The following is a 9,457-nucleotide window of genomic DNA, read 5'->3' on the forward strand; positions in this document are numbered from 1 at the left end:
TGTATTTGGAAAAGCTTGTGTGGGACTGTGAACCCAAAATGAACCAGACCCACACTGACCTCCCAAAGGATTTATTTTTATGACACGCTTTTCGTGCTGTAGCTGTTTAAAAAGACCGAACCAAAAAAAAAAAAAAAGACTCTATTTAATCTAACAGATCTGTGAATGAATGGGATCTTATTAATATAGCACTCCAAAGGGAACAAAGAAGAACATGCACATGTGAAATTCCAGTGACTCATCAGCTCCAGAAATACTGTCTATTTTTGAACACCTGGCCATGAATAAAGTCTGTGTGTTGCTTCTTGATATTTGCTGCGATTCTGCTTCAGGGGGAAGCAAATGTGTATAATATAAGAATGGTTTGCTTTAAAGACGCTTTCTTTCCCACCTGACTGGAACAAGACAAGGTCATGGATGTATTTATATCTATATGAAGGCATAGAGCCAGTGATATTAGTTTAGGGTTCGCTTGATTCATGGACGGTGAGGCCACTGAAAGGGTTTGGTAGCCGGTACACCTCCATATCAGTTCATTCGTTGTAGGAGCTGGCACCGGTCTTGTCTCAAGCTGCAAGCAAAAATGTATTAACCTATTGAAATAATTAACCTCAATCAATACAAATGTCTTCAGTACGTGAATCATCATTTAGAAGAACTATGTATTTCTCAGCTGCTGAACTGCCATATTCCCATGCAGAAGGGCACCGCATAATGTGTTAAGCTGCGGCTGCAGGTCCCTTGAGTGAAGCAGAAAGGGTGAAATCGTGTTGTTTCGACAGGTGGCTCTGAAAATATTCTGAAAGAAGCGTATATTTTACCTGATAATGGATTATTTCTGTTTGTCTGACACCGCCCCCCCCCCCCCTCATAATACGTCCATCCACAGCAGCACGTCACTGCTTCTCTGAACTGGACAGCTGATCTGAAATCTGCAGCAGGTAATACGTTGACTCTCACCCCCCTGCCTCTAATAACCCAAATTATCCCTCCAATATAAAGTCTGAACATTTAGTCCGGAGCTAAAATACTGGCGGAGCGTTACATGAGCTACGTTTACTTCTGTTAGAACACTTTTTTTTTTTTTTTTTATGCTCATCCATTGATAAACAAACTTCTTCTGCTGCACTCCTACTTCACACCCCCATTAACCTCCTACTGCCCTCCTCTCCTCCTTTGTTGTGACCACTGCCCACCTCATGGTGCCTCATCTTGCTGTCATACCACTGAACCACACAGTCCATACCACAGGACAGCTCAGCCTCTCCTATTAATGATCACTATACTGCACCACTCGAATAACAAGACTCTCATATGCTCAAATTAGTGCTGCGGGCTCACATGACAGTGTGACAGCAGAGTAGTGGTATATATTTCATATATGAATGGCTATTGCCTTCATTATATAATCTCCTTGAGGAGGTACTGTGGAGTTTGAGAGGCATAAAGGAGGAGGGGAAGTAGGAAGAAGAGGAGGAGGAGGACGAGGACGAGGGGGGTGTAAGAACCCTGAAAGCAAACAAACTCTGCATGTGTGGGGGATATTATTGCACTGTTACCCCCTACAAAGTTTAAACTGTGAACAAGGCCCACTCCTCGCTCTGGGCCTCCTCCAGACAGCCTTGTAACTGGACCAGTTCTGGTTCCAGAGTATCTGTCCTCTGACGTAGGAAGGGCCATAATGCTGATCAAGGCCTTGACCTGTTGATTATCCAGAGGACAAAGCCAACTCCTCTGTGGGGCCCACACAGGGACGCAGGGGTCCAGCAGTGTAGGGAGAGTGTGCGCCATAAAAGTCACACACAATCCGATGCATCATTAGTAGAGACGCACACACACAAACAGAGTGGGATTTGCCTCTGGCCTCCAGTGGGGGTGTTCCGCGTACAGATGTGTTTGATGTTCTCTGTTGCCTTTTGTTGCATCAGCACAAGGCCATCTTTGTGTGCTTGGAGCACAGTGCTGCATAGCACCAGCAAAATCTGGCCTGAAGGATCAGCGCTGTCTTCAGACCGTGGACCTGCCTATATGTAGGCCAGCGTAATCTGGGTCACATGAGGAGATTACTGTAGGTGAGTTCAGGATGCAGCCACTGACTGTGCGTTGTGGACGACTACAGAAACAAATGTATGTGTGCTTCACATGTTCATGCGCCCACGAACAAAAAAAAAAAAAAAACTAAGACTGTGCACTATAATCAGCTTTTTCCTTTTAAATCTACTCTTTGTAAATGTTTTTATCTCGAAACGAGCCTAAACCTCCAATAAAAGTAATTAAGTACGAATTCCAGTTTAGAGCTGCATAATCGCAATCGTCGTCTCACTTCTTACAGCTTCATTTGTCACAAAGTGAAGGCACCAATCCTGTCTACTTGGGGAAAGGCACAGAAAAAAAAAAAAAAAAAAAAAAACATCTGAAAGTGAGAGCAGTTTTCATTAGCACCGCTGCTGACAAGGTGTCAGCCACTGCCAGTTACAAGTCAGTGATAATAAACAAGATTAAACAGATTTTTACTTAGTCACGGATTTAGGTGTGTTACACATTCATCATCTGGTTGGTGGGTGGACTGAGGCTGTTTTCAACTTTTTGCATGTTTTAGTTTTTAAATGTTTAATTCTTAAATGATACTGATACTGTCATCTAAATTTCCTCTCATTAACACTCAGCTTCAAGCAGTTTTAGGCTGACTGTGAAAGTTTAGTTTTGTTCAGATGCATTGGCACTTGGTCATCAGTTGGTTTTCATTGTCATGAGATTATTTTGGGTTATTCATGGTTAAATGTAAAACAATATTTTGAGTATGTTTTGAAAGTCTGATGCCAAATACGTTTGGCACACAGCACACTTCACAGTAAACACAGTGTAACATCACACATGGTTATTATTGTAGTTTTGTTTTTGTTTTTTTTTGAGGGGGGGGGTATACAATGGACTTGTGTCATCCTCCTGCAAAACTCTGCATAGTCAAACAATCCCTTAATCAATTCAGCCTTTAAAAGGGCACAGTGTAACCAAGTGGATGTCAACAACACAACTGCCACATCAAAGGCCACATGCTAGAATACAGTACATCCCTGAAAACAAAAACAGAGCAATGCATCCAGATACACATGTTTACATATTGACACATACGCAATCTCAGAGGATCAGTACAACCTAAAATCCCCCTGGGATGTTTTTCATTGTACAGGCCTGCGGCTGACCAGCCCCACTGGGGATTTATGTGTGTGTGTGTGTGTGTGTGTGTGTGTGTGTGTGTCATTGTGTGTGTTTATGTGTATGAGAGAGTTAAAAAAAAAAAAAACAAAACAGAAGTGTGTGTTCATGGGTTGCCAGTTTTAGCATCAATACATGAGTGAGGAGATCAACGTGTATGTATTTATACATCTTCCTTACTGCCCTAACTGCCCCTACTGCCTTCATACAAGCATTATTCACATTTGCCCCTAAACATTTCTGTTTTTGCACCAAATGTCTTCGTCTTACTCTCATTTATGTGTAACCGCCGTATTTTATTCCACTTCATTCTGTGCTCTTCTTCATCTTCCCTTCTTGTCCTACTGTTTCATACTTTTTGCCACCTTATTTTCTTCCCTGCTCAATCCCCTCTCATCACAATCCATCTCTCTTTGTGTCCTTTAACCGTGACTGCAGTTGTAATGTAATGCAGAAGGAATCTAGTAATCTGACATTGAGGGATTACAATCCATTTTTAAACAAGCATACGGAGGCATTAGACCATTTGATGGTAAACATCCAGACACAGAACAGGGGGATCGCTTTTGTTTCCTTTTGTCTTCTTCTTCACACACAATTTTAAGATTTAGGGAAATAAGACAAGTCAAGAATAGCCAGTTTGTTTTTTATTTGAGAGGTGTTGTCTGTTGTTCCCTCAGATTTTCTTTTGTCTTCCCAAGCCCTGAGCCCTGGGATGAAACAAGGTTGGGTTTTAATACCGACTGAATTTCCCCCATTGTTTTGCAAATTGTAATCTCATGCTGAACCAAAGAGAAAGAGATAATGAATGTATGGGGATTAACACGTGCTTTAGGATAAAGTTAACAATGTAAAGGTTGTCTCTGTTTGGCTGTAAGTCCGACGCATGGTGTTGTTGTCAGTCCTGTAGTCCAAATGTCTGAACTGTCTGTCAGCTACATTTTATGATCTAGAACTTCAAAACATTTGAATGTAAATCTTCAAAAGCACAAATGACCAAAAAAAAAAACCCAAGACATTCATTTGAAGCTCACAGAACGGCTGATCTAAACGGGCTTTTTGGGTGGTTTGATGTTTAGTTGCAGGTTTTCCCAACATCACACACTTGTGTCTGCAGCTGTTGCTGTAAGCATTTAGTGTGCACCAAAAAGGAAGGCCTCATGGGGAATCCCTCTCTCTCTCTTTCTCTCTCTCTCCCTCCCTCTCTCTCCCTCTCTTGGCATGTGTGCTGTGTAAAATGAATGGAATCAGTGGTATGCACCCTCAACCCAAAAGCCTGACGTCTGCAGTGCAGAATTTAGCATAACATTCCTGTGGAGGCTCCTCCATAATCAAACATCGCATAGGGGTGGAGGGAGAGAAGCAGCTTGTCCACTGAACAGAGCATAATAAACACTGGCGGTTTTTTGTTTTTTTTTTTCCTTTCTGAAAGATATCTCATTAATGTGGTCAGATTTTCAGATTCACTTTCAGGCTGAGACTTTATTACAGTGACAGGTGTGTAACAGACTGGGGAAAGTGGGAGGACAGAAACTGTGGGGAGGCAGCGTGCTTGTAGATTTGTGTCTGTGTGCAGTTAATAATGCAGAAGAGAGAGTTTCAGCTCTGACCACTCGCACTGATTCTTCACAGTTCACAGTAATTCCAGCTACACGTGTCTTGTTCCAATAAGTTTCTGCTCATGGCTGCAAAATCCCTTTTATAGTAAATCTCCTTAACTACGATGACTGAAACATTTCTCTGCATTACTGGCTCAACATGTAGTCTGCCATGCTGTGTGTGTGTATGTTTGTGTGAACTCCATCCCTCCGCTCCCACTCAAAGTAATGAGCTTCACAACAGCTTGCTCGGCAATACAGATGAGTTAGTTGTGCAGCCAGCCCTCGGGGTGTCATGTTTGAATAACGCTGACTGTGCAATTAATCCCAGAACTAACCATCTGGTAAGCGGTTCATTATCTTTGTTAACACACCCTCGAGGATTAACTTGAATGTGGTCATACGGACATATTATTGTGAGAGTGAGCAAAAGGTCACTTTTTCTCTTATGAAGAGAGTCAGAACAAAACCCTCCTTTGTTAGAAGAGAATCAGCTGACTCAATCTTACCTTCGGTTTTCCCTCCTGGTGGGTGGACAGCGCAAAGCTAAAGGCCAATGTTGTCCTAAGGATTAGTTCAGAAAGGAAAAAAAAAAATATTCCAAAAATACCCAGAAGTAGTAGGAGTAATGGTTCATAAATTTCAATTAGTGTCAGTGTGGCTGAGCTCAGTTCAGACACAGCTACAGTGCAGCGTTTAAGAGGTGAGTTGCCTTTACGCTGCAAGTTTTTGCTCTCCAGCTAATTTCTTTTCTGTCTATTTCACCTTCTGATGACAGCACTGTCACCACCTTCAAATCACTGCAAAATTACCTCCTCGCACTGACTGAGCCAGGCAGAGGTGCAGCAGTGCTTTAATAGACTTTTGTGCTCTATATTTATTAACTTAGTGGTCACATCTAATCATTTATATGAACAGGTTGGAAGGTGTCCTCATTGTCATCCCAGAAGTTCCTGCAAGAGATGCTCTTTCATTCTCTGACCCCCCCTCCCCCCTCAGTTACGCCCACTTCCTGAAATTATCTGGGCGGGTGTTTTTGACCATTGTTGGGAAGGTGTCTGTCGTGCAGTAATACTGAGCGAATGGGTGTGGTTAACAAAGTTAAAGCTATTAGTTAACAGATGTAAAGTGTCTGTGATCCCTAACGAAGCCATCCAGGGGGGGCTTCTCTAGAAACCCCCCTGAAAATGGACGACACTAAATACTCTGCAAGCTTGTCAAAGGAGTGGCTGGCTGGCAGTGTGTGCCGTTTGGCCCATCTTGTTTATCCACAGAGAGCTGAAGCACTCTCTGACTCTGTTGTAACACAACTTTGCTCGGCTCACGTCACGTTTCAATGCCAGCCTTTGTTCTCATGGAGTTGAGGACCAGTTACTAGTCATCATTTAAAACTGAAACATCTGTTAGTTTGTTTTTGAGCACTAAAACAAAGGCAACCCTCACAGAATTTCCTCAACGACTAAAACACACATGTCAACATGCTCGCTCAGCCACACTCTACACAGAGCATGTGATATATGCTGGGGGTGAGGGGGGGTGATGGGGGGGGGGCAAACTGCTCCAGCAGGTGGTTATCTGCCTTGCTTTGACCCATGACCCAAGTGTTCAGCTGTGGTTGGTCACGGTGCCTGATAGTGAGCCATCAATCAAGGTGAAGGAGGAAGTGGTGCGATCAGCCCTCACTTATCAGCCCAAACATGGGAACCCCAGAAACTGAGTGGAAACCACATTGTTTTTAAGCTTGAGGTGGGATGTTTTGAAATGTGGGCTTTTCCTGTTTGCCTGCATGCGTCTGTTGAATTGGTATTACGCAGCGGCAGCTTAGTTGCCTTTACAATAGTTGCAGGCATAAACACAAGCGCCTACTGTACGTGTGGCGGTTTGCACATATGACACATTTTATCCATCCACCATATGTATCCACAGTATCTGTTTATGAGGACAGCTGTGTCGCCTATGCCGCCCCGCCTCTCCCCGCCCTCCACTCCACCTCTGACTGTCCACTCCGCTGTGACAGATGTATGCAGATTCTTGATTCTTGCAGCTGTGCTTCTCACCTGCTGGGTGAGAGCTAATGAGACGTGAGATGTCACCAGCAGACCAGCTACAAAAAAAAAAAGGAGGGAGGGGGTGGTCTTACAGCGCAGCCACAATAAACTGGGTGACTTTGACACACAAAGGAAGCGATAAAATACTAGAATGCTGCTTGACACACTAACCTGGTTTTGCTGTCAGCGTGTATTACTTTGAGGAACATATAATCCTGTGACCCATGATGGAAGAATAGACTCAAAGATATTAGCTATGCATAAGACTCCCTTCGTGTATTATATATTTTCTGCCTTATTTTCTATAGCAGTAGCAACAATCAACATAAAGTTAGCATATATTGATACTGATGTAGTCTGAAGAATTTTACCATCCAAATAATCAGTGTTGCACAGCTGCTGAGTTCTTCTACAACCTTTGTTCTTCACAACACAGTCCAGCCTGACTCTTTTTTTTTTTTCTGTGTGTGTGCGCTTCTTTCTTTCTTTCTTTCATTCCACCCTGTGTTTGGACTGCACGCAGGTTCACACCCTTAGGCTACATGATTGTGGCATATGGGAGTCACCAGGAGAAAAACTTTAAAGGAGGCGTAGAGGGAAAGAATAGGATGAAAAGAAGGGAGCGCGGCGCAGGTCTCCTGGATGGTGCGCAGCAAAAGGAACAAGGCGAGAGAAGAAACACATCAGATAGGGAGAGATGAAAAGAGGGAGAGGGGAGGAAAAGAGTTTGATGTGGTTTGGATGGCTCAACACTAATGTCGGTGAACTCAGTGAACTCACACTTCTGTAATCATTTTACGTTTAGAATCACTCATATGGTGTCGTGATAAAGAGGGGAACCACTGAAGCTTTAGAGCAGGTTGTTTCCGATGCATCAAATCTGCTGCGTGTGTTTAAATGCCCACAATAGCAATATGTTGTTTTTTGTTTTTTTTTTGCATTAACATCGAGCCATTTTCTCTTTCTGACGGACAGCACTGAGAAAAATTACCTGAGATTGGCGCCTTGTGCTGGGGACTTAAAATGACTCACTGCCCCTTTCTTCTTCCTGAGCTCTCCTCACCCCATCAACTATCTGTCTCACAACATTAAAGAGGACTTCTCTTTAGATCTGCACCTTGTCTTTACAGTTTGCCTTAGATGTCAGAGTTCAACCCTTTTCCCCCTCCGTTCCAACCCAAATATTGAACTAAAGCCTTATTTCAGGTCTGAGAACTTCTTTCCACAGTCACATTAGCTGGTTTTGAATAGTTTGTTTTTCTGGGCTGTCGATTTACACAAAGTCTGGATGACAGGGCGTTCACTTTCCTTTTACACCCCTTAACATGGATGAAGCGACACTCTTGCCATGAAGAGGCCATATGATTGTTTTGTCAGTGGTGATAAAGACAATGTTGGGAACATCTGGAGGTCGCTAATAACCGCTGAAATCCCCCTGGACACACACCAATGCTGAAATCCTCACATAAATACAATTTAATGAGCAATAATACAACTACAATGGCAGTCCTACCTTCTTATTTTAATCCTAGCATGTGTGTGTGTGTGTGTGTATGTGGCTGGACCGTACACTGATCTGAGTGCCCATATGTTGGCTCCTTTGAACCCATTAATCAAGGATTGGATGAAAAGATGAAAAAAAAAACAAAAACATACAGGATTGAACAGGATTATTCAAAAAGCAGTTGATAAAAAGTAATAATTTGCTGCCTTTGTCAAAAGCTCATATGTGTTTAAGGTCCGAGAGATAACAAATTGTGTGGCACATAAGCTGGAGACAAAACGGAGTGTATTTTACTGCTGAGAGAAGTATATAGAAAGAGATGGTAAGAGAAAGACCAGCAGGACAATGGAGACTGCATAGAGCAATGTTTTACTACCAGATAGAGTGATAGGAGAAAACGAAGAAAAGCTTTTAGATAACAAGGTCCTTGTCATCAGATTTACACCCAGAGGAGACCAGAAGTGCCCAAACATGTGATAAAGTAGATCTGTCTGTGTATTGTTGGCTGTCTGACTAAAGATTTCCTCCGTATTGGTTGAACCTCCAACCAAAATCTCATTCATAGCTGGATTTCCTGCCGAACTGAAGGTCAGTTGTAAATTGTTTCCTCTTTCCTTTTGCGCAGTCACGATGACAGCAGGCACCACGTCAGCAACAATAATGCCTCTCAGTCTCCCTCTGCTCCCAACTCCAGTAATCTCAACAACGCTGAGGGAGACTGGACTCTGTAATAACAGCCTTTGGCCCTATTGTTTACGATTTACACTCTCTATTTTTGGAGCAACGGCTCTTTTTTTAGCCACAGCGATACAGCTAGATTTAGCAAATCACAAAGTCTTTATTGTGTGTTTAGCAAAAAGGCTGCTGATGTCATGAATGAGGTAGCGCGGCTGCGAGTAAGTAAACAGATCTGTTTTCAGCTTCTAGCGGGTATTTTTGGAATCAGGGACTCCAGTGAATGGGTGTTTTCTATCCTAAACCACCTATGACCCTTTTGTTTTTCCACTTTTCAGACAGAGAAAAGAAAATAAGGATGTTCTTAATGTGAGACAGACACAACACAAAGCTGTTTGAGATGACTTGAGTGCTTC

This window comes from Echeneis naucrates, chromosome 9 (assembly GCF_900963305.1).
Source record: "Echeneis naucrates chromosome 9, fEcheNa1.1, whole genome shotgun sequence".
NCBI lineage: Eukaryota > Metazoa > Chordata > Actinopteri > Carangiformes > Echeneidae > Echeneis > Echeneis naucrates.